The sequence below is a fragment of the Vulpes lagopus genome, chromosome 7 (assembly GCF_018345385.1).
Source record: "Vulpes lagopus strain Blue_001 chromosome 7, ASM1834538v1, whole genome shotgun sequence".
In the NCBI taxonomy this organism is placed as follows: domain Eukaryota; kingdom Metazoa; phylum Chordata; class Mammalia; order Carnivora; family Canidae; genus Vulpes; species Vulpes lagopus.
In genome coordinates, this window is record NC_054830.1 from 43,428,457 (window position 1) to 43,448,862 (window position 20,406).

The window sequence follows — 20,406 nt, forward strand, 5'->3', positions numbered from 1 at the left end:
GGTTAGGATGGTGAATATATATCCATGCTTTTTTTGAAATTAGTTGTAACCTGCTTTGTTATTCAGAGTATCAAGTCCAAGAGGGACACCTATAATATATTTTCATTCTTATAAAGTAAAACAAAAATGATTTTTGGGTCATCATTACTTTGATCTCTGACTTTATTCAAATAATGTTACTGAGTACCTTGCAAAGAGCCAGCTTTGTGCTAGTATCTAGGAATATAATCCTGAGCAAAACAGACATAATTACTGCTCCCTTAAAGTTCTGTTAGCTGAGTTCTATAGCTATACACATTGAAAGCTTGATAGAACATATTACTTCTAATTGCTTTTTTAAAAGATTTATTTATTTATTCATGAGAAACAGAGAGAGAGAGAGAGGCAGAGACATAGGCAGAGGGAGAGAAGCAGGCTCCATGCAGGGAGTTCGATGTGGGATTGGATCCTGAGGGTCTGGGACTATGCCCTGAGCCAAAGGCAGATGGTCAACTGCTGAGCCACCCAGGAGTCCCTAATTGTTATACCATTAAAGGTAACAATGGTAATACTAACATGTATAGGTCACTTAATCCATGCCAGGCACTATGCTATGCTCTTGTACTTTAGTTCATTTAATTCCATCATGACCATTAAGAAGTCAGTATTAACTGTCTTTACTCACATCAGTATTATTATTACTATTACTGAAGCGTCAAGAAGTTAAGAAACTTACCTAAGGTCACCAAGCCAGTAAGTGGTGAAATTGTTAAGTTTCAAACTCAGTCTAACTCCAGAATCCATAGTTTTGATCATTATAATATAGTCTTTTAGCTGTATCATTCATTTGTCCACTTCATGCTTACAAATTTATTCTTATAATTTTGGTTTTCATTCTTACTGTGTTTTTCTAACTGTAAGCCTTATTCACTCATAAGCATTATAATGCCCTACCTTTAAATCCTGAATTTCTTGCCTTCACAGACATCCTCATCATTCCCTGATTATGGACATTTGGCATCTAGACACCTGTTTTAGCTTTATTACTTCTCTGCCTCATCTGGTCAGAACTTAAATCTTGTTATCTGTCACACCATCCCCAGCAATGTACATCAGGCTTTGTGCCTCAGTTGCTTTTCTCCAGTCTTTTCATGTACCTTGACCCTCCTAAAAAGGCCTCAATGGAGTCAGCCTGGCTCTCGTTGCTCTTGGATGAACATATTCTTTAAAGCTTAAAGCAGTGAATTGATCCCTCAGTATTTGACTACAGCAGTGTGCTTATTTATTTAACCCACTATGCTGAGTAGATGTCAAGAAATTAAAGAGTTGAAAATCAAGGAAGACATTAATCTTCACAGTTGTGTTTTGAAAAACTTGGAATTCTTTTTTGTTAAGATTTTATTATTTATTCATGAGACACACACAAACAGACACACACACACACACACACACACACACACACACACACAGAGCACACGCGGCAAAGACACAGACCGAGGGAGAAGCAGGCTCCAGGCAGGGAGCCCAATATGGGACTCGATCCTGGGTCTCCAGCATCAGGCCCTGGGCTGAAGGCAGCACTAAACCGCTGAGCGAACCAGGCTGCCCCAAACTTGGAATTCTCACTGAAGATGAGTACTTGTGTCTTTTTTATTCTCTTAACTTTTTTTAGGGAATCAGTATATTGATTGTTTTTGTGAGCTTTTTTGTGAACTATTTCACATGGCATTAATATTCCCTTACCATATGCCTCCTTCAGTGTAGGTAAAGTCAAGCTTTAATTAATGTTTTTGTTTTCTTGCTATTTGTCTTGATTTCATTAATTTATATAGCATTCAGCACTCTGAATTTTGAATAGATTTCTTTAACTGCTTTAGTTTTCTCATTTTTTTTTCCTTTTCTACGACTTTCTGAGTTGTTGATTTCATGGTAAGTTTTTGGCAAGAAAAATACTTTGTGTCTATTATGGTTACCCTAATTAGTGGATCTCAAATAGGCATGCTCCTAAATAAGATAGAAGATCCAAATGTATAAGCAGATTGCTTCTGCAAGAGATGTACCTAGAAAGGGTATGCTAATTATTTAAGGGTATTGATTAGTAATTCATGGCACAATGGAAATGTTCTTCTCTTTTGCCAAATACTAAACTTGGTCTCGGACAATAAGTTAAAAAAGAAAAAAAAAAAAAAAGACTACTGATACCAGTAGTCTGAAAATCCAGTCTCTCCAAAATTCATTTTATTATCCTGCCTCTTAGTGAATTTAAACCAAGAATCACAAAACTGTGTTACCTGCATGAACAAAGAAGCTAACAAATGATTGAAACATTCTTCAAGGAATAGTGACTCATATACAATGTAGGATGCTGGTAATTGTGGAAAACTGGAAAAAACACATCACACTAAATTACCAATCAGTGCCCAGCTCTGTCCTTTGTACTAGGTCTTCCAGTTCTTCAGTATTTTTATGCATAAACTTCCTAATTTTTTTAACATTGTCAACCAATTCAGATGAGTTTTAAAAATGAAAATAAAAAGACTACATAAAACAAACCAAAATAGGCTTCAGGCTAGAGATGCAGTTCCTGGTCTACCAGTTAGCAAAGTTTTTTTTCAAACATTTGGTGTTTCTTTGCTATTTTTTTTAAAGATTTTGTTTATTTATTCATGAGAGACACACAGAGAGAGGCAGAGACACAGGCAGAGGGAGAAGCGGGCTCCATGCAGGGAGCCCGACATTGGACTCAGTCTGGGGTCTCCAGGACCACACCTTGGGCCAAAGGCAGCACTAAACCACTGAGCCACCAGGGCTGCCCAGTGTTTCTTTGCTATTACACACATTTGCCAAAATCACTAGATGTTGAGGGTCTCTTTACTACGTCTTCCTCTTGCCAAAAATTTTCTTGCTCTAAATGTCCCTGTTACTTGCCCTCTAACCTAATTTGTATTGGTACTTAAATGCCACTTACTTGGTGAGGCTTTTCTTGACATCCATAAACAAATTAATAGAAGTGAAAATCACAATACTTTCTTTCACCAACATTCTATACCCCTCTTATTATTTTATTTTTCTCTATGTTTCTTATCAATATATGAATAACTGTATGTTTTATTTGTCTTTATACCTAAAATATCTTTCCCCACAAGATTGAAGCTTTACAAGGGCAGATATTTCTGGTTTTTTAGATAACTGCTATATCCTCAGCATCTTCAAAATGCCTAGTGAACAGTGTCATTCAATAAGAACAGTGCCATTCAATAAATATATTTCAAATGAATGAATGCTGCATACTGGCCAGACGAGAGACAGAGAGAGAAAGAGAGAGAGAGAACCAGATGCATGCAAAAGAGCAGGTCTCCAATTTTAATGTGGACTATGACCCAAGGCAGACTGTAGTCGCCTTTATGTTAAGCGGGGGAACTAGCCACCTCCGAAGCTAATTCATACAAATTTTTATTTTGCATATATATATATATGCAAAATATATATGGGTATGCATATGTATATATGTCTATATGCATATAATGTATATGTGTATATATGCATATTATATATATGCTTTAAATGTATAAAGTATAAGAATTGATTTTGATTTATGTAAAAAAAAGGAATTGATTTATGTGTCTTAAACCCTATATGAGAAGGTCTTGGTGTGACACCACTTTGCCTACTTCTTACTTCACCTACTGCTGAGTACACTGTGCGCCCTGTGTATTTTTCTGCCTCCATTCATTGTCTAAAGTTACAAGCAAGGGGAACTATGAGAAGCTGACTCTCCTCTGCTACATTCCTCAACCATTGCTGTATGAGGAACAGTAAATACCACAGCCTCCTGTCATTTGGAAGGACAGTTATTAGGGACATTCTACACAGTTCCTTTGAGATTCCCCAGAAAAAACTGAATCTCATTTGCCCACAGTAGTTTCTTCTACCTTTCCCTGCTTCACTCCTGCTTCTAGGATCATCTCCCAAATAAACCAGCTGTTTCCAAATCCTTCCCTCACTCTCTGCTTTGGGGGGAATCCAAACCAAAATTATGCACACAGCAATTAATAGCAGAGCAGCAGCCCGGTATTAGTCATGTTAGTAATAGGAAAAAACCAAACAGGAAACAGTTTTGACAGAGATTAATGAAGTGTTGACTATGATGTATATCTATATCTATATCTATATCTATATCTATATATATGTATACAAATTCTTATATGAATACATGTTTCACATGCATTTGTATCGATACATCTTTAAGTATTCTCTAGGTCCTGCAACAGTAATTTCACTTCTAACCAACTCTTTGTTTTTACTGTTTACTAGTTGCATTCTTAGCCAGATACTGGGCAAGTTGTATTTGCCTCTCTGGGATTCACTTAATGCCTCTGTACAATGAAGCTGTTAAACACATGGTTCCTAAAGTCCTTTTCAACTCAGAAAGTTTTGGTTTTAGCTATACACATAGCTTGAGAAGTATATGTATTTATATGCTTCCCATATATATATATATATATATGAATGTTAGAGCTAAACTTAAAATTTTGTTTAACTAATATGAAGCTTTACATAGGTCCTTTGTCTTACCATGTGTTACTGATTCTGTTCATATTGTCAGGATTTGAAAGAAAAAGTAGAATGGCTGGTCTGTATGTTCATATGCAACAAGAGGCGTGAAAACAGTTGAATACCCTCTGTGAATGGGTGGGGAAAAATGCATGTTTGGTGTATTCTCAGTTGATCTTGGCTTTGGGGAGGCTAAATGTACTCCCATCTCTGTGGTGTAGTATACAAGCTTCAGCAGTTATTTCTTTGAGAAACTGCATTCTTCCCAAATGCAAGCATTTTGTTGACTTGTTCACAAGACCCATGCCATTGTTACAGCTGCATCAGGGAGTGGGCAGTGGAGTTGAGGGTCCTGTATAATTCAAGACAGATGTATTCTAGGATTGGTGAGTGTTCACAAAATTTGGAACAAGGAGGAGACCTAGGTGGAATAGTTAATCACAGGGATTCAGCTTGAATCTATGACAGTAATAAAATACAAGCTAGAGGTCAATACCCACAGTCAGAATACTTGGAGAGAATGTTCGGTGGCCTTCAGAAGGGGTTTTAGGCTCAGGAGATCTCTTCTCACTAAGACTAAAGTAGGCTTGTCTATGGTTTTAGTGTATTCCTGGGTAGGAGAACACAAATACACACTAGATAGAAACTTCCATTGTTTATTGACATTGCTAATAGAACTCAATGAGCATAATCTTTCCACTTAATCAGAACATTCCAACCAAGTTCAGAATCATCCTGAAAATGTCTTCCCTTCTTCATAATGCCCATATAGCTCTACCAGGATGGAGAGCACACTGAAGTTAGTTCCAGAGCTTGTCCTCACAGTACAGCCAGTACAGTATTTCAGTTCTCAACATTCTCATATTTTTTTCCAGAACAAACTGAATGAGCAACATTCAAATAATTAACAGTTCTAGACAGATATTAAACTTAGTACTAATTCTGCTCTTGCAAAAGTTATAAGTATTCAAGTAAGATCAAAGAGAAGTTGGATAAATATTAGTTTTCATATATTTACTGTAAAGCATAGTCCTGTAGTGACCTCTTATTTCAATGTTTCTCTTTCTAAGAAGCTGGCTTGCCAGTGCATTATTTCCTATTTCCTCTGTGTTCTCTTCTAACCATGGCCATGAAATGAAGCCAAAGCAGTAGAAAGATTTAGCAAGAAGGCTAATAACTAGAGCTGATAACTAGATTAAAACCAGTGACTCCAGTGATGAAAACCAGTGACTCCAGTGATGAAAATTCAGGAAAAGACTGGGAAGAAGTATGCCTAGAAAGTAATAAACAGCAAGTGGAAAATTCCTTTTGAATATCAATTTAAGTATTTAACTACATTTCATGATGGGAAAATAATAATCAGTAATGAAGATATTGACGTAAATAGAGAAACTTGCAACAGTTTCATATCCCCAAAGGCATGGACATATAGTAATAGTCATGCAACCCAAAAGTTATTAGAAATATTCAATTTAAGACCTCTCCTGAAGCAAGATCATTAATAGCTTCATTATATATGCTCAGCCAACCTGGCTATCTTAACTATAAGTAAAACTCCCTTACTGATAAAGTCTAGGACATGTATCTATAAAAAAAATTGAATTCTGTTAAATGAAACATATTAAGAAGAGAGAAAATCAGGTGAAAATCTAAACATTACCATGCATTTCACATCAACTTGTATAATAATTGTCTGTTGAAATGTGGGATTAACCCCAGAGCTTGGGAATGGTAGGTGAAAGAATAGCCTGTGACATCTCAGATATTGTCAAAAATGAGCAACCTGGAGACCCAGCAGCACTGGAAGTTAAGAGCAAGGGCTGTGAAATGAAATAGATAGGTTGCCCACTTAAAAGCTGTGTGACCCAGGTATTTTATGTCCCTGCCTTCGGTGGCTTTTTCCTCCATCTATAAAATAGAATAGGTGTATTTACTTCATTTGGATGTTTATGAGGATTGAAGTCATGTATATGTTCATACTCAGCACAATGTCTGATACTTAGCTGGCACCATTTTGTATGAACTAGTGCTCATTGAATCATTTAATACACATTTGAGGATCTGCCAGTGCTAAGCATTGCACTGCTCTCTAAGAATGTAGTTTAGTTCTAAGTGACACATAGTCTCTGTCCTCTTGGCACTGGTTGTGGTGGTGGTTATAGTGATGATGACGATGATGATGATGCCACCAGGATCTGCTTCTTAGCACCCTGGTGTGTACCCTTCTTCAGTGGTTGAAAATTGTATACCAGAGTTATAGCACATTTTTGTTGCACTTCCCTCACCTTTTTGCAATATGACCTCATCTTTAAAATGGGAATATAATAATAATGAAGAATACTGATGAAAAGTAAATACCTAAATTGATTAAACTTCTTTTGTGTAGATCACTCAGGAAGTGCTTAGTCTCATGGCTTAGTCACATGGACGAAGTGTTAGTTGCAGTTAATGCTGTTATTATTATTATCACCAGCAGCAATAAATCAGTGGGCATTCATTTACACATATAGCAGCCACATTTAGGGTCTGCTTCCTAGAAGGAAGACACTGAAGACAGTTGCCAGCTCGAGCCAGCTGTCTGGGGAACTGGCAGTGGAAAAGAGCGGGAAGGTTCTGTGATGGAGCTTCCAGAATTTATCAAGTCACAAAGAGATAAGGTTTCTAAAGAGAGAAGTATCTTGTGGTTCACAATGATGAAAGATTCCTAAAATACATTCTACGAACAACAAACAACTAAGATAAAGAAAGGTACACATAACAGCCCCTAACGAACTGTGAGGGAATGTAGTAGTGCATACTGTGATGCACATCCTTCTATTCTTCTCTCCCCCTAAACTCCCATTGGTGATGTCAACCAGATACTTCATCTATATGATAAACAGAATTTGATGAGGATGTTGCCTCACACTACTGTAATAACACCCTTAATTTGTTTAGCACTTGTTAACTATGAAATATTTGCTCAACAGCCTGCTTAGCAAGGCTGTTAGGGACTAGAGGCAACTACAATAATAATGAGTGAAAATTTATTGAGCGTATCTGTGCCAAATATAGCATCACATTCTTCAGTGCAGTTATCCCATTTATCCTGACAAGAACCCATTTTCTAGATGAGGGGTTATGACCTAAGGTATCAATACAGTGTTTGAACTTGGTCTATCCACCTCAAAAGCCTGAGCTTTTAACTTCAGTGGTATGATGTCCAATGACACCTAATGCCTGTCCTCATGGACCTCACTATCTTGTAAAATACTATGAACCAGTGGTTCTCAAATGTCGTCCATGGACCAGCAGCATCAGCATCAACTGGTAACATCAGAAATGCAGATTCCTGGGCTCACACCCAAACCTACAAAATCAGAATTTGTGGAAATAAGTCCCTCAGTGTGTATTTTAATAATCCATCTATAAGATTCTGATGCTTTTGAGTGCTTAAGAACCATAGTAAATGCTATTGAGATGCAGGTAAGGTAAGAATTGTCATTATTTCAATTTTACATATGGGAATCTGAATGGTAAGTGACCTGCTCAAGGTTATATTTCTGGCATCAATGGCAAAGCTGGAATCTAAGTTTTGTGATGCATAATTAGTGGTTTACTTTTCCCCTGGTGTATATGCTGCCTCCTTACTCAGTCTAACTTTGAGAGCACCTTACTGAATACCTGATAATATAAAGTAAGGGCTTTTTATGTTGAAGAGGTATCCTGAGTATTGAAATAACTTAATTTTTTCTGCTAAGCCTTGTTTCACTGCCTGTGAACCAGTAACGGGTGTGATATTGGCCTGTGCTCTTTACCTGTTTTATGATGTAATGAATGCAGAAAAGATGTTTTTCTTTCATTTTAAAGGGAAATAGAACTATGTGTTAGAATCTTGAGAAAGTAGATAATGGAAGAAAAATGTCCCTTGAGCCTACAAATACAGTGTCATTACTGATCCTTTTGGTAAACAATAATGTACATATTATCATTAGGTATGAGTTCTGTGCTTAGAGAAATAAAGTAAGTTTTGAAAGTTTGTACAACCCCTTGTGAATTTTCAGGTCATTTTGTCTTCTGAGAGTAATCAAGAATCCTTTCCCTTAAGGAGGATAACATATTGTTTTGTTTTGGAAAGAAATAATTCTAGGGGAGATGTTCACCCCTTCAGATCTGAATTGAGATTTATGTCCAAGGTTCTCTTTTCTATAGCAATGTCTGGAAAAAGGCTACAGAAGACCCCTAGAAAGCTTTTAAATTTGTGCTGGAAGTAGTCACATTTAGCTATTGTGTACTTGAAATGAGTACACAATAGCTAAATGTGGCTAGTGAAAACACTTTCCAAAACCTGTAGTAGTTTCCTAGGGTGGCTATAACAAATTACTGCTGAGTGTCTTAAAACAACAGAAATTTACTCTCTCATAGGTCTTGAGGCTAGAAGTCTGAAATCAAGATGTTGACAAGGCCATGAGCACTCTGAAGGTTCTAAGGGAGAATCTCTTTTGCCTCTCCCTAGCTTCTGATTGTGGCAGCAATCCTTGGTATTCCTTGTCTTGTATCACTTTAATCTCTACCTCCACCTTCACATACCTTCTTTTTCTGTCTGCCCTGGGATGTTGGAAACCTAGGACAAAGAAACCACATAAAATACCTCTGGTAACTTTTATACCAGTTGCATGTTGAAATGAATACATTGAGCTAAAAAAAATATTCATTTTGCTGGTTTATTTTTTCTTTTAATGTAGGTACTAGAAAAACATTAATTATATGTGTGTTTCACATTATGTTTCTGTTGAATAGCAGTGCTAAAGAAGATACAGAGACTGCCCTATTAATCTTTAGTTTATAACTATAGCTGAGAATAATTCCCTTCTTTTTCTTGTCTTTATAGAAGTAGAAACTCACACAGGTAGCCCTGAACCTAAAGGGAAGTTGATTATGGGACAAGTATAGAAGGGAGAGTTACAAAACGTAATTTTTTTTTAACTTTGACTCAAGGGATGGAGTCAAAGTTAAAAAGGTTTTCTTTATCACAGTCCCTCTAAGGCGCTTTTATAGAAGAAAGAATGTTGAAGTCTTGTATCCAGCAAAAACAGCAAAAACATTGAAGACTAGAGGATTTTTTGAAAAGCATTTTCACAGAGAACCTACAAATAACATTGACCAGAATAGAATAATTTTTACAGAAATGTTCATAGCAGTATTGTTCATAATAATCAAGAAGTAGGTATAACCCTAATGTTAATTAGTTGATGAAAGGATGAACAAAATGTGATACCCATACAATGGAGTATTACTCAGCCATAAAAAAGAATGGAGTACTGATACTAGAACATGAATAATCTTTTGAAATATTCTAAGTGAAAGAAGTCAGACACAAGAGGCCATGTGTTAGTTATATTAATTCATTTATGTGAAATATACAAAGCATGAAAATCCATAGAGACAGAAAGTAGATTAGAGTTTCCCAGAAGGGGGTCGGTCGTAGGAGAAGACATACAGTGGCTACTCTTTGGGTATATGGTTTCTTTTAGGATGATAAAAATACTCAGGAATTATGTAGTGATGGCTGCAAAACCTTATTAATATACTCTAAACTATACTATATACTATAGTTAATATATTATAAACTTTGTGGTTACTGCAGCCCTACTACACTAACTTGGTAGTTTATAAACAACAGAAACTTATTGCTCACAGTTTCTGTGGGCTGGAAGTCCAAGATCAAGTTACCAACTCAGGTTCTGGGGAAAAAAGTCTTCTTCAGATAGCCAACTTCTTTCTGTATACCCATCATCACAGGGCTAGGATTTCAACAAGGAATTTGAGGGGAAAACAAATATTTAGACAATAGTACCACTTAATTGTACATTATAGAATGGTGAATTATATTGCATGCGAGTTATATCTCAATAAAGTTTTTAAAAACTCCTGAGGAAAAAAACTAAACATTTTCAAAATCTTATTAAATATTACATTTTACTAAGAGACCTATCTTGTCAGGAAGTCAGCATTATTCAGTGACAACTTCCTTTATACATAATTAACAGGATTATAGGACTATAGACCTATCCCCACTCCCTTGTTTTAGACAAGTTAACTGGTTTGGCCAAGGACCCACAGGTAATTAGTAGCATAATCAGAATCCAAGTTTCCAAACTCTAATCCCAGTCTGTCTTCCTCTGCTGTTTAGATATTTCCTAGTATGTGTTTTATGGACATTGGGGGTTTCATCTCTATCTAGCCCACACTCAAAGTGTAGATCCTGTAATATGAAGAAATAAAAGTGTAAACCTCCTTGTGAGATAAGTTAACTCTCTGACTTTAATACACTTGAAGTGTGACATTGGATTCCTCTGTGAAAACAAGGGTGGGGGTATTAATGGAGGGGGAAGAAGACCATTTGTGTAGGAGAATGATCTTGAGGAAGCAGGATGATCAGGATGAGCATTATCAATTTTGTTCCATATTGGCATCACTAGGAGGCAGAAAATCTCATTTCCTGCCTGTCTCTACCAATCCCCTAGTGGCTAAAATTAAAAATCCATACCGAGTTTGTGATTAAACTTCCCCCTACCTGAGGATTATATCCCAAGCTAAAGCTTTGTAAATATTTTTAATATAAAAAGGGAAGATAAAAAGAGAAGAAACGGGTGAATTATTTTGTTATTTTGTTTCCTTTTTGATTTAAATAAATTAGATTTTTAAACTTAAGTCAAATTCATAAAATACTCAGGGGGCTCCTGGTTGTCACAGTTGGGTTAAGTGTCTAACTCTTGGTTTTAGTTTAGATTGTGATCTCGGGGTCATGAGATTGAGCCCCCTGCGGGCTCCACACTCAGCATGGAATCTGCTTGGGATTCTCTCTCCCCTCTGCCCCTCCCCTGCTCGCTTGCTCATGCGCGCTCTCTCTCTCTCTCTTTCAATCTTTTTTTTTTTTTTTGAAAGATTTTATTTATTTATTCATGAGAGACAGAGAGAGAGAGAGAAAGAGGCAGAGACACAGGCAGAGGGAGAAGCAGGCTCCATGCAGGGAGCCCGACGTGGGACTCAATCCCAGGTCTCCAGGATCACAGCCTGGGCTGAAGGTGGTGCTAAACCGCTGAGCCACCCAGGCTGCCCTAAATAAATAAATCTTTAAAAAAAATAATAAAATGTGTCTACTAGCAAATTTTAAATTACCTGTATAATTTGTATTCTCTGTTGCAACTTCTCAAGTCTGCAGTACTGAAGAAACCACACACAATACAAGTAAGTATGGCTGTGTTTCTTCTTTTTTTTTTGTTATGACTGTGTTTCAACAAAACTTTATACATACAAAAAAACGAGTATATTTATACAGTCATACAAATGGATGTGGTTGTGTTACAATAAAATTTTATACATACATCCCAAAGGGTGTGTTTATGAGACATCTACAAATGACTGTGGCAAAAAGAAGGGAGGAGGCCATTTCATTAGCAAAATATATGAAAATGTTTGATGTCAGATTATTTATGTTTTATGAATGCAGCAATGTGTATGTTGCTTGAACTACTTAAGTAAAAAAAGTAATATCAATGTAAACTCCCCGGTGTTAACTATATTGCTTCCCCTTAAGTGACATCTATACCTGAAAGGAATTCGCACATCCCATTTGTTGATGTGGAAACAAGTGTCAAAATAAGTCAGGATAAACTTGAGATACAGGAGAAAGCATCACTCTTTTCTAAGGAGCTTTAAAGATGAGTCTAGGGATCCCTGGGTGGCACAGTGGTTTGGCGCTTGCCTTTGGCCCAGGGCGCGATCCTGGAGACCCGGGATCGAATCCCACATCAGGCTCCCGGTGCATGGAGCCTGCTTCTCCCTCTGCCTATGTCTCTGCCTCTCTCTCTCTCTCTCTCTCTGTGACTATCATAAATAAATAAAAATTAAAAAAAAAAGTAAATAAAGATGAGTCTAGTACTTGACCTAATAATTCATTGCAGCAAATATATTACTTTAGCAATTCAGAGATTTATGGATTGCCAAAGTTGTGCAGTTCCTTTCTCTTTGGGCAGATGAGAAAACCAAAGAGTGAAAAGATGAATTCATTTGCCCAAGTTTACATGGCTCACTGCTTTCAGAGCAAGAATCAAATATTAGGAAAGTTTGATTGACTTTTGTCAAAACTTTTCCTGACTGGAGTTGGACTTGATAGCTTTGTTTTTATCACATTCATAACATGTCTAAACTTTATGTAAATGGACATGGAATCTTATCATTAAGGATGCTTTGGATAAAAATTTGTGATGGGCTTTCTCAACTGTTTTCCCACCTAGAGTGGTTTTAGGTAACTTGGCTAACAATACCCTATAGTCTTTTGATAAGTGGCAAATAAGTTTGGAGATTAGGTTCTTAAAGTTAGAACTTCTGGTTATTTTGGAAATATTTACACAGGTTTTATCTATTAATTTATTTTCCTATGTAATAACAATTTACTAAACATCTGCTATCTTTTGTGTACTGATAAATGTTGGGCATAGCAGGTTATTTGAAGTCTAGTCCATGGATGTAGACTTTATAATCTTGTGTTCTGAAACAATTTGTTTCAAACGAATGTCCTGACAGATTTAAGTGAGAATTCCAGGAAAAATACAATGTTCTCAATGAACTATATTATTAAAATTTCATAAGATACTAGCTCAGTACCAGCTTATAGTGGATAAGATCATGGTCCTGGAGCTAAGATAAATCTGGGTTCAAAATCTTTCTCTAAGTGTGTTTATCAAGTTACTTGAGGAAATTACTTAGTTCTCTGACAAAGGAGACTTAAAATATTTAGCACAGTGTCTGGCCTATAATCAGGATATGATAATAATGTCTGTTGCAATCATTTATTAGTAATAAAGGGGCATGACCTTCTTCCTTTTTTCCACTGAACCCTAATGCACGCAAAACACTTGCATTTACTTTACCTTTGGTGGATTCTGAATTACATAGTATGAATGAAGGAGAAAGAAAATAATGGCATGGAAGGGAAAGAGATAATGCTGAAGTTAGGCATACCTTCTGGCCTATCATGAATAAAACTAAGTAAAGGAGGACAAAAGTGATGGTGGTTAGTTTTGTTCTAAAGTTGACTAAAAAGGGGACAGGTCACAGCCTCATTTATAGGTAGGGAAGGAGGCAGAAAACAGAATTGATGACTATTTCTCTTATGTGATTATAATATTTTAAGGATAAATCTGTATCTTGTTCTTTATATAGCCATATGGACACAAATGTATATAAGCATTTTTTACTGTATCTTTATCCTGTTGGTCAACCTGCTAATATTTGAATCAGAGAATTTTAGAAATGGAAGATAATGCTGCATCATATTTATAATACTTTAACTGTTAATCATTGTTACTTTGCCTGATTTTTTACATTTCTTAACTAATGAAACATGACTTGGAGTCATAAGTTGCTTTTTTTATTACTGATGATTGATGAAGTTTTGGAATTATAGGTGAGGTCTGGAGCCAACAACCAGGAAAGAAATCTTGAGATGTCTTTGGTGCAAAATGGCGGTTTTATTAAAGCATGGGGACAGGACACATGGGCAGGAAGAGCGGCTGCCCTAGGCCTGTGAGGGGTGGCTGATTATATACCTGGGAGTTAGGAGGGGTTTGAGGATGTGTACTCTGTAAGAAATTTTGGAAGCAAGGTTTCCAGGACCTTGAGGGGACTAGCTATTGTTGGGGGAAAGGTCACTTATTACTGTCTAATAAAACCTGAGTCACTGAGACCCTTCAGATGTATATCAGTGAGTCATGTGCTTGGGGGATGATCGTCAACATGTATCTTGGGGGTTTAGAGATAAAGGAAATTTCTAAAGGAATTTTTATATGTTAAAGTAGGCTCACAGGATCCTGGGGGTCTGGCTAAGATTGGCTTTTGCCCTTAGCAAAGCATGAACATCGAGGCAGTTGAGTCTGTAGAGGAATGTCCCTTTGCCTGTTTCAAGGACTTGTCAATGTGCTGCCCCAGGCTCATGCCTTGTCCTCAGCTAGCCCTGTGTTTCCCCATCAATGATGATGATGATGATGGTGATGATTATAATAGTCATAATAACAGTAATAATTACTATCCTCTTGCCTCTCATCTAAATGCTTTGAATATTATATAAATAGTATGAGGCTCAGAGCATCCCTAATGTGACTAATACCACTTCTGCATTATAGAAGGGACAAGTAAATCAGATTAAGGAAGGTCGTGAGGTATGGCTTCACTAATATCAGATATTTTCCTCCCACTCTGTCCTGGTCCTTCAGTCTTTACCAGGTTCCATCTGGAGCCACACCCTTGGTTTTATAGTCTCCTGTGCATAAACACCTGTCTATCCCCCAGTACCTGTGTACTAAGTAAGGGAGGTCAAAAGTGAGCAACTTCCTCCTCAATTACTGCCAGGCTACATTATGATGGATAAAACCAGATTAAACTGTACAGATCTTACTTCTCAAAATTGTGTATTTCTTTTATGTAGCCACAGTATCATGATCTCTGCTATCTTTCCAAAGAGATATCTTTCCCCCAGTTTCTTTTATTTTGAGTTGTCACCTTGTTTTTCCTCTACTCCTTACAGTAATATTCTTTATCTCTCTCTCTGACCCACTCTGGGTATGTGTTTTTCTCCTCCTATCTTCCTTTGCTTTTTCATTCTAATTATATCTTAGCTTAGAATACAGATGTAAAACTAATGAAATTGTCTTTAAGCACCCTTTCAAACTCCCAACTGTTCACCTCCCTCTGATTTGAAATGAGTAAAGTTCTCATTTATTTGTTTAAAACTAAGCTAATGAATTCATATATGGTATTTTCTTTGTATATGCTATCTTCTGTGCTTCTTTCAAGAGAGAGAGTGTAATTCACTCACAGTCTTGTTCCTAGGATAAAATACCACTTTCCTCCTGGGAATTATAATAATTCAAAGAATAAAACAAAGCCAAAATAAATCCACTTCTCAGAGCAAAAGAGTAAATAACAAAAATGCAGCAGTATTTGCCTGGATCAACAGTTTTTGCCAGAACTTGATGTGATATCCTCTACAGAATTTTACTGAGAAGTTATGAACTACTGATAAGACTGGCAAATATAAGTTGCATGCAAGTGATCTATGCAATATAAAAATTGTCAAGTGAAAATATATTCTCTCTTTTTTTTTACTCTTCAGAAGAACTCTTGGACATCCTGTTTGGGAGTCCTTTTCTCCACAGTGGTTTGATATCTGTACAAAAACTTGGTTTTAATGTAATGTTTATCTAACTAGAAACGTAGCCAAATTTGAAGTGGAGGCTCTAGATTTCTGGCAATTCCTTTATGATTTCATCTACTTGCTCTATTCCAGTACATTAAAGATAAGGAAAGAGAAGAGGCAATTGTCCCTCAATTGCATTTCATAATTATTTATGATATCATTATTATCTAAATTGATCCCCAGTTCAGTAAAAAAAAAGTAAATAAATTAAGGCCTATTTTGTTCAGTAATTTGAAATCACTTTTGAAAAAATAGTCACTATATGGTAATGAATAAGTAATTACCACTTACTGTGGTAACCATGATAACCATATACATGTATCAAATCCTTATGTTAGGCTCCTTAAGCGAATACAATGTTATATGTCAATTATATCTGCATAATATTGTAAAAAATAAAGACACTCTTACAACATCAAAAAAAACCCTCACACACAAAAAGAATTACTCTTGAATTTTGATCTTTACTTTTTTTATGTTAATGTAATAGAAACTCAAAGATTCTAAAATCATATTTGCCGCTTTATGATTTTATGACCTTAAGTAAGTCTATCTCACTTTGGACTCAAGATTCTGCAGAAGTAAAATATGAGTGGAGCATAAATGTGCTTTCTAAGCCACTGCTGCCCAAAATTTGATTGTCTATTTTTGTTCAATCTGTGTACTTATTGTGTTGTTATTTATTTAAACTTTTATTAACTCAATTTGTTACTTAAAATAACTTTATCACAGCAATATCACTTGTTTAAAATGAAAAAATCATAGACATAAGTATTATGGAAACAAATGTATTAAAGCCCAGATTGTCCTCAGTATAATTGTATAATTCTGAGTCCTGGTATTTTCCCACAAAAATTAGACTGTCAAATACTAGATAGGTTTTTAAGATATGCTGGCATCAACTGAGACTTTCTTCTTTAAACAGAAAAATTCAAAGAGAAATAATTGAAAGATGAGTGAATTTATTCTTAAATGAGTAGATATTATTTAATGCCTTGTCTCTATATTATCTAAAAATTACCTCTCATACCAGTGTTACGCATCCCTTATTTTGGGAAATGCTAATGTAGAAGGATGAAACCTTCCAGCCCCCGCAAAATGGATATTGTAATGGCCCAACATGATGTATCTGATGTATCCTGGCCTTATTGATTCAGATGAATAGTATGTATTGTATGACCATGTTTTCTTCATGCATAATTTTTTAAAAATTTTATGTATTCATGAGAGACACAGAGAGAGAGAGAGAGAGGCAGAGACATAGGCAGAGAGAGAAGCAGGCTGCATGCAGGTAGCCTGATGTGACACTTGATCCCAGGACTCCAGGATTACGCCCCGGGCCAAAAGCAGACTCTCAACCAATGAGCCACCCAGGCATCCCATGCATTATTTTTTATATATTGAAATATATGTTGGAATTTTTTACCTCATATACTGTGTAAAAGTTTGTAGAAGTCATTTGTGGGCTAAGGCATGTAACAACACTACTACCTTTACAATTCAATTTAATGATGTTCACAGGCTTTGTAATATCACCTATCTTCTTACTTACCTGTCTGTCCCTGTGTAGAATATCACATAATGAGTGACATGAAAGAGCCAGACTAACCTCTCAGTGGAGCCCTGGAATCAGGGACAGCCTGGCATAGAATGTTGTTATGACCTGAGATCCTTTAAGCACATCTTATTTCGACAGAAAGCTGAGTAGTTGTGGCATTAGTTATGTGAGATTTAACATAGAAACCATTCTTAAAGTCTTAGGGAGTCCAGTTGGCTGTCACAGACATGACTTACAAGTTTTCTTGGTTTCAGTGCCTTCCTTATCTTTAACATTCTTAGAAGTGCCTTTTTGTTCACTGACCTGTTAAAAGTGCAGTCTCGTTTGTTTTTAGCCATCCACTGTTATTATCGTAATAAGCCCAATGTTTTAAATGTGTGTGGTTTTGAGTATAGTTTCTCCTTAGGCAGGAGTATGTAAGCTATCCCTTCCTTCCACAAAGATAATATCTGGATTATAGGTCATTAGTAGAATGCTAAGGTCATACTTAACTTTTTTCCCCTCCCCCATAAAGCAGTAGTAAACATTTATTGTCTCGTGTAAGTTTTTCGTTTGGTTGTGTTGTATTTTTGCTGTCAAGAATTTGGGAGCAGTTTAGCTGGGTGTTTCTGACTCAAGGTCCCTCAGGAAGTTGCAGTCACATGTTACCTGGGGTACAGTGTCAGGGGGTTTGCCTGGGGCTAGAGGATGTACTTTTAAGTTGGCCCAATCACACAAATGGCCGGCAAGTTCATGCTAAGCTGATGGTGGGAAGCCTCTATTTCTCATCACATGGAGCTCCCATAGGGCTACTTGTGTATCCTCTTGGCATGGGCCCTGGCTTCCCCCAAGAGAAGCTCCAAAAAGAAGCTAAAGAAAGCTGCAGTGCCTTGTTGCAGGCCAGTGTGATAGAATGTCATTTCTATCATTTTGTGTTTGTTAAAGTGAGTCACTATGACTTGACACACTCAAAGGAAGGGAATTAAGCTCCATGTTTTGGAAGGAGAAGTGTCAAAGAATTTGTGGACATAATTTAAAACCACCACAATCTACTTTTCTTCATTTCTTATGCTTTCATTATAAGAGGAACTATCAGCATTTCTTACTGAGATGACATGGAACAGTTCTAACATTTTCCTTATCTTCACTCTTCTTTCCCTCTTCTCCATTTCCATTCCATTCTTGATGTACCAACCAAAGTAATTTTTAAATAAATACAAATCTATCATATCATATTTCTTAACTTTGACTGGCTTACTATTGCACATGGAATAAAATTTAAAGGGCTTTTCACAACCTATAATGTCCTACATAAATGTCCCTGTGTTCTTCTCTAACCCTGTCTCATTCAACTTTCTCCCTAACTCATTAGAAGTTCTAATCTCTTCTTTGCTAATACATTTCAATCTCTTCCTGCCTCAGGGCCTTCACTCTTCATAGTGACTCTATCTTGAATGGTCATTTCCCTTGTTTCTATAATTGGCATATCCTTTGAATTTCCATTTAAATACCTCTCCATCAGAGAAAATTTTCCTGATGAAACTACAATAACACTTTTCCACTGTCTTCTCTTTTTCTTTAAAAAAAAAAAGTTTATCAAAGTATAATTGATAGGTAACAAATTCCACCTTAAAAAAATTCCACATTTTAAAAATGTATAACATGGTACAGTTGGCATATGCATACAGTTGTGAAGCCATCACCATAAGGAAAATAATATATCACCTCAGAAGTTTCGTCATGGCTCTTCATAAGAGCATGCTCCATATTCTAATGTGTTTTTTTTTAGACTCACGATATTTTTTATTTTTTTCCTCTTTTTTTTAATAATAAATTTATTTTTTTTATTGGTGTTCAATTTGCCAACATACAGAATAATACCCAGTGCTCATCCCGTCAAATGCCCCCCTCAATGCCCGTCACCCATTCACCCCCACCCCCTGCCCTCCTCCCCTTCCACCACCCCTAGTTCATTTCCCAGAGTTAGGGGTCTTCATGTTCTGTCTCCCTTTCTGATATTTCCTACCCATTTTTTCTCCCTTCCCTTCTATTCCCTTTCACTATTATTTATATTCCCCAAATGAATGAGACCATATAATGTTTGTCCTTCTCCAATTGACTTATTTCACTCAGCATATTCTAATGCTTTTTAATCATTATGACATTTAACACAAATTAAAATTATAGTTACAATACTCTTATTTCAGTTTATAATAATTTACTTGTGATTCTCTCCAAACTGTAAGCGCCACATAAAGAGAAAATATACCTGTAGAGTTCATGGCTGTATTCCACGATCATGTTGCCTAGAACTTTGCAAATTTTTGATAATTTTTTAAAAATAAATGAACAATTAAGTACATTATTAACTGACTAGGGCCCTTAAAGAGATATAAGTCAAGTGCTCAAGTGTAGAGAGGCATTTAGAAGTGTCAGGGAGATGAGGATTCACTTAGGAGTATATGGAGTTGATTGCAGTGTAACTGCTCTTTGAATATGACTAAGTTTGTGAATTTTAACAAAACAAGTAAAAGCCTTCTGAGACTGAGCAGAAAGAATGAGGTGCATATTTCTAATGGGTAAAGAAAAGGGACACCTGGGTGGCTCAGTGGTTGAGTGTCTGTCTTTGGCTCAGGGCATGATCCCAAGGTCAGGCGGGGATCCAGTCCAGCATTGGGCTCCCTAGGAGGAATCTGCTTCTCCCTCTATCTCTCTGCCCCTCTCTGTGTGTCTCCCATGAATAAATAAGTAAAATCTTAAAAATGAATGAATAAATAAATAAATAGTAAAGAAGAACAAGTCCCATTTAGACTATCATGTAGGGTAGATGAAGAAAAGTAAGCATTGAATGCCTGGTGTAGTAGTCCAGTTCGAATGAGAGGAAGTGATTAAAGGTTTTCAGCTTAACCTTGATTTTACTCATCTTGGCTTTACCTCAGAACAATTAATATGGTACCAGCAGATCAGAAAACATAGGTGATTATCTTCCAAATCTTTATTTTACCTATCTTTATGATTTATATCATTTCTAATAAAGAAGTAAACTTAGGAACATACAAATACCATTCCAAATATGTGTTTGAACTTCTCTGAAACT

At 36.3% G+C, this 20,406-nt stretch overlaps 1 protein-coding gene across 11 annotated transcripts in view; it reads left to right on the top strand.

Moving 5' to 3' along the window:
• CNTN4 (contactin 4) overlaps nt 1-20,406 on the top strand; it is a 913,336-nt gene that overhangs the window by 452,321 nt on the left and 440,609 nt on the right. The gene's annotated exons all lie outside the window — the stretch shown is intronic.